This window comes from Phocoena phocoena, chromosome 11 (assembly GCF_963924675.1).
Source record: "Phocoena phocoena chromosome 11, mPhoPho1.1, whole genome shotgun sequence".
Taxonomy (NCBI): domain Eukaryota; kingdom Metazoa; phylum Chordata; class Mammalia; order Artiodactyla; family Phocoenidae; genus Phocoena; species Phocoena phocoena.
In genome coordinates, this window is record NC_089229.1 from 46,695,159 (window position 1) to 46,701,452 (window position 6,294).

A 6,294-nucleotide genomic window follows, 5' to 3' on the forward strand; every position below is an offset into this window, starting at 1 on the left:
TTATATTGAGCATATAATTATTGAGGACACTACTTCCTATTTCTAAATATTTATAATCATATTACAGCAGGAAGGGATCTTAAATATTACCTAGCTACATATTAAGCAGGAGAGCTTCCAAAGACTTTGCATTTTGTTTGAAATAGTAAAGAATGATTATTAAAAAATATTTTTTCAAAGTTCAAATTTGTTTACATACAGCCTTTATCTTTGCAATTGAAAAAGAAAAGCAAAAAGCACAGATAATCACTTCATATTAGTAAATTCATAATACTGTACTGGAAGTGCTGGCTGGATTTCCTAAATTCTTGCCACCTGTCTATCATGTTAATGGAAGTGAACTTCTATGGGAGGTATATATACACATATGTAGTAAAAGGGAAATCAGCTTTGAAATTGGAAAGCAAGAAGCTAAGAAATTCTGGTCTCGACATTGAGTAAATAGTTTATAACTGATGTTCTTAGATTGTTTCCTCCTCCCCATACAAAAGGTTTTGGACTAGAAGATAGTTTTAACATTTCATGATTTTTATTCCAAGTTGATTTTGTTCTTCCCATGTTCTTCAGAAACTTGGGTATTACTCTCTAACAGCACCTAGTTCTGTTAAGGAGTCTTTTAATAATTCCCAAATATGGAGAGCACCTCCTAGTACAGTGACTAAAAGGGAGAGTGTTTGTCTTTGGAGAAATGGACCGACGCCTACTGAACACCTACTATAAGCAAATGCTCTAATTTAATCTTACCTTGAGATGAAGAGGAACAAGATTAAGTAACTTTCTGAGGCTGCGCATGTATTGACTATGGCAGATTACAAGACCCATTCTTTTTCTACTGTACTATGCCATCTCTAAGGAATTTCTGTATTTAATAAAAAAGAAATGTAGGTAATACAAGCAGATTTAAAATGTGCTTATATACTTATATTCAAGTATGGTTAGGCTTGATCAACATCCATATTGTGAAACCTGACTATGAAGGGGGGTGGGCAGTGGGTAGAGAATCAAGGAGCTGATGATTTAATCTGATCCTCCTGTTTAATTTTACTCTGAAACACTTGTGTTGAAAATAGCTCTTTTTTAGATGCATAGCAAATATAAGTAGTACTGTTTTATGCAGGAGAGAGAGATTAAGTGTAGTATTTAGGTTTCAGAGAGACTTGTTAGAAATTCAAGCTATTCAAAGTATAAGTAAACACAGGGAACAACTACATGTTAACACAAGTCATTAAATGGTTCTAGGGTAGAAGAAAAGCCTACCCTCTTAATGCACGGAATCACCTAATACTTTTAATAACAGTTTCCTTGCTTTTGCTTGGACACTTCCAGTGATGAAAAATTCATTAACTCCTGGGACTTCCCTGGTGGTGCAGTGGTTAAGAATCCGCCTGCCAATGCAGGGGACACAGCTTCGATCCCTGGTCTGGGAAGATCCCACATGCCGTGGAGCAAGCAAGTCTGTGCGCCACAACTGCTGAGCCTGTGCTCGAGAGCCCACGAGCCACAGCTACTGGGCCCTCATGCCACAACTACTGAAGCCCACGCACCTAGAGCCCGTGCTCCGCAACAAAAGAAGCCATTGCAAGGAGAAGCCCGCGCACTGCAAGGAAGAGTAGACCCTGCTCTCCACAACTAGAGAAAGCCCACGCACAGCAATGAAGACCCAATGTAGCCAAAAGTAAATTTATTTAAAAAAAGAAAGAAAAATTCATTAACTCCTAATGCTACTCATCTGATTTTTGGACCTTTTAAAAATGTATGATGGGGCTTCCCTGGTGGTGCAGTGGTTGAGAGTCCGCCTGCCGATGCAGGGGACACGGGTTCGTGCCCCGGTCCGGGAAGATCCCACATGCTGTGGAGCGGCTGGGCCCGTGAGCCATGGCCACTGAGCCTGTGCGTCCGGAGCCTGTGCTCCGCAACGGGAGAGGCCACAGCAGTGAGAGGCCCGCGTACCACAAAAAAAAAAAAAAAAAAGAAGTATGATGTACAATTTACTTTCTTGTAAATTGAAATCTGCCTTGCCATAACATCCATGTAAATATCCTTATTCTGCCCTCTGGTGTTACACAGGTTAAAGATTGTCTGCCTTACAAATGATAATCTGCCTTACAAACTTCAGATGTGGGAAGATAACTGTCATGTCCTTAGGCCCTTTCTTCTTATGCTCATCTTAAACTTCTTCAGTATTCTCTTTTGATATGGTTTAGAAAACTACGCTCATATCCTTACCCCAAAATGCTAAGAAAAATAGATAATTTGAAGTTGGAAACATTCTCTAAAACTAGAGTCTGCACCTTTCTTTTCCATGTTATCTCGTCTACAAACACTTCTAGGATGGTGGATTTTGTTCACTAATTAACATTACCATTGCAAAATGATTTGGGCTCATATTTATTAGACAGAATTGGGATTCCAAAAAGTGATGTGCAAGTCAACTAATTTAATATTCAAATATTAAATCATTTAGAATAAGCTTAAAAAAATAATTTTTAAAAACAGGTATAATTTTCACTCAATAAAGGGACATAACTTGTTTTATATTTCAAGAATATTAACCATTTGAAGATAATAAATTACTTAAAACATTGAAAATAAAAAATCAAACATGTCTGACTCCTAAGAGGAGAAATATTTAACAGCTCAAGTTTTCTCTAAAGACAGACTATTTTTCATGCAACTGTTACATATGGTAATTAAAACTACATCTTAAAATAAATGTTCAGTATGTAACAGATTTAAAGGTAGCTTCAAAGCATTCTGGCTGCCCCAAATCTTTATTTTTATAAAAGGATGAAACTATTTATGTCATTCCTGCATGTATTTTTTTCCTCATTGAGCTGTATATTTTTGAATAATCATCAATTTCAAAGTTTTTTCATTAAAAATGAGTATCCATTGAGCTGGTCCTAGAAATAAGTTCACCCAGCCACTTGTTGACATCATAACACTCTTGAAATTTGATGCATTTCTTCCAAAATGTTTAAAGAACTCTCATGTGTTATTCCTAAAATTATCTTCAGTATATACTAGAGAATAGATTAGTTTGGAAGAAAAACATCACTTGCTAAAAGTTTTAAAAATTAAATTATGTGGTCAAAACGTTACTTAGGCTAAATACAAATGCATGTTAGCAGGACATTATGTTTCAGGATATGCTTATGAAAATTAATGAGACTAGCTCTGATTCATAGTGAAAATTTCTGTTTGTTTTCCTCAGCTAGTATCCTCAATTGTTGCTTAAAGGAACTACCACTTGGGGCATAGGGCGTTTTATTTCACCTTCTCTAAACAAAAATGTTGAAATATATTTGTGGTGTGGTAGAAGCCTATCAGGCCTTGGAAATGAAAACTTAGTTTTGCTATAGAGAAGGTAAGTAGGTTATTAGCTGAAGTATTTTGGCAAGTGTCAAGTGGTGGTCATAAGCTATTAGACTATGCAATAATTTGGGTTTTCAACAGAGATAGGAAATTATGACAATGAAGACTATCATTATTGTGAATTTTCAAGAAGTCATTCATTTAGGGACTTCCCTGGTGGCACAGTGGTTAAGAATCCGCCTGCCAATGCAGGGGACATGGGTTCAATCCCTGGTCCAGGAAGATCCCACATGCCTCGGAGCAACTAAGCCCCTGCGCCACAACTAGAGTCTGTGCTCTAGAGCCCGCGAGCCACAACTTCTGAAGTCCGTGAGCCTAGAGCCTGTGCTCCGCAACGAGAAGCAGCCGCAATGAGAAGCCCGCGCACCGCAATGAAGAGTAGCACCCGCTCGACACAACTAGAGAAAGCCCGCGCGTAGCAACGAAGACCCAATGCAGCCAAAAATAAAATTAAAAAAAAAAAAAGTCATTTAAATGACCGAGGGAAAACTGTGGCAGACAACTGAAAATATTTAGCTTTTTAAACTGAATATTGAATTCTTATGATAAACATATCATTAAAATTTTGTCAGGTCGTAGTATTTATACAACAGGATGACTGGATTTAAAAAAAGTTTCAGTTGATGGACACAACTGCCCTTAGCAGTTCTTATGCATACAAATTGAAGTGGAAATCTAGCAAAAATATCCCTAGGAAATAGCTAAGATTTGAGAGGGGAAAAAAAAAAAAAAAAGCATCTTTGTTGTGTTATACTTGGAAATGGACTTAGCTCTCCTCATATTCTGCTCTAATAAATGCTACTGTAATAATGTAGTTTCTGCACTAGAACACTGGTTGATACAGTAAAGTATCAAGTAAAAATGCCCCCGATAGGGCTTCCCTGGTGGCGCAGTGGTTGAGAGTCTGCCTGCCAATGCAGGCGACACGGGTTCGTGCTCTGGTCCGGGAAGATCCCACATGCCGCGGAGCAGCTGGGCCCGTGAGCCATGGCCGCTGAGCCTACGCGTCCGGAGCCTGTGCTTCGCAACGGGAGAGGCCACAACAGTGAGAGGCCCGAGTACCGCAAAAAAAATAAAAAATAAAAATACCCCCGATACACAGGAATGCATTGTCCCAAGATCAACTTCGTTGGGTTTCACCAGAATTTTATTTTATTCTAGTTAATACTTACACAGTAGGCAAAGTATAGTTTAAGTGTAATTGGTAGTTCACTAACTTCAGAAATGACTTGTGATACTTAACTAAATTTTGTATTCTTGGCCTCTCCCTAGACATTCAAAAATCAGAGTATGTAAACATGAGGTCTAAAATATGTATTTTAATGTTTTGCAGCTGATTCTTATGCATTGTTTGAGAATTACCTAACTAGAGGATAACTTTGACTCTGGTGAGCTCCTGCAGTGGTTTAAATCCAAACTGAGCTTTTTATAATCAAATTTAATGATCAGCTTTATGAATAAGAGGATTATTGCTTAATCTGATTTTTGTGACCACTACTGTGGCAAAAAACAGGAGATTGCACACTAATGCAATGTATAATTTCAGACTGAAATTCACCTCAAAATTTAATAACTCTCTTCACTCCTTTGAATGTAGAACTACATACATAAATAAATCTGGTGAATATACACATACATATACTTTACTATTTGTTGTGCTTTAATGTTTCATGTTCCCATTCCAAAATTAAAAAAAAAAAGTTGAGGGAAGTTGTCTTAACTCTTTTTTGATTAAACTCCTTTCCAAAGATATTGCAGTAATTTAAAGTAAACCTTACCTATGACTCAGAGAAGAGCACATTTTAGGTCAGTGTTTTAAGTATATCATTTTTAGCCCTGATGACGACACCTTCTTCAATTTCAGGTGAAGAAGGGTATCAACATCTTAAAAGAGCTGAAGTTATCAAATCCAACGTTATTCTCAGTCCTCTGAATAGCAAGTGATAGTCATTTAGTTTCTGCCTGCTTGAACATTTTTTGTTGATGGAATCCTCACTTCATGAAGCATTTAATACCGTGGGATAGCATCTTAAAATAGAAAACCAAAATGTCTCAACTTACACCTTCTGGTTTGAGACTTGCCCTCTTCTTCATCTAAGACCTTCTTATATTTGAAGACAGCTGTTATGTCTCTCCTTAGTTGTCCACTGTCTCCTCTTCAAAGGCTACATCTCATCAACTCAATTCTTCCCATGCATGACATCTTTGAAATTGCTATGCATTTTGTAGTTGGTGATTTCTCATACTTCAATTGAACTTTTTTCCTTATATACAAAATAATGGTGTACCTTAAAATTGTTGGCAAATAGGTTTGCTGAAATACAGTAATCCCACTTAAACATTTTTTCAATCAATGACAGGAACTCTTGAGGTCACCCAGTTCAACTCCTTACCTTATACACAGAACACTGTGCAGCCCCTCTCCTCGGTTATGTTGGATGAGGTTGAATTTAATGCCTTACAAACCAACTCATTTCAAAATCTCAATTACCTCAGTTACATTTGAATATTGTGCTGAAATCTTTCTTACGGGTCATAGTTCTGCCCTTCAGTTACACAAATGAAATGTGTCTTTCACTGACAGCTCTTGAGTTTGATACTTGAAGACAGATCCTGTTTCCAAAGTTCATTCTCTAATGCTAAACATTCCTTCTTCCTGTTTTTTTCTCTTTTAACGATATTTTGGGTATACTCAAAAACCTACCTCACGATGCTATGCTGAAGACAGATGTATTAATGCATGTAAAACACTTAGTATGTTGCTTGGTAGCTAGAAGGCATGCCACATTCTCTTCTGCCTTCCCCAGTCATGGCAGCTCTTAAAACACAGCAGACTTCCTACCTTGTTCTGAGCACTACTTTTGTTAATGTAGTTGAAGATTCCTTCAGTATTTTTGGCAATAAAATCACAATTTACAC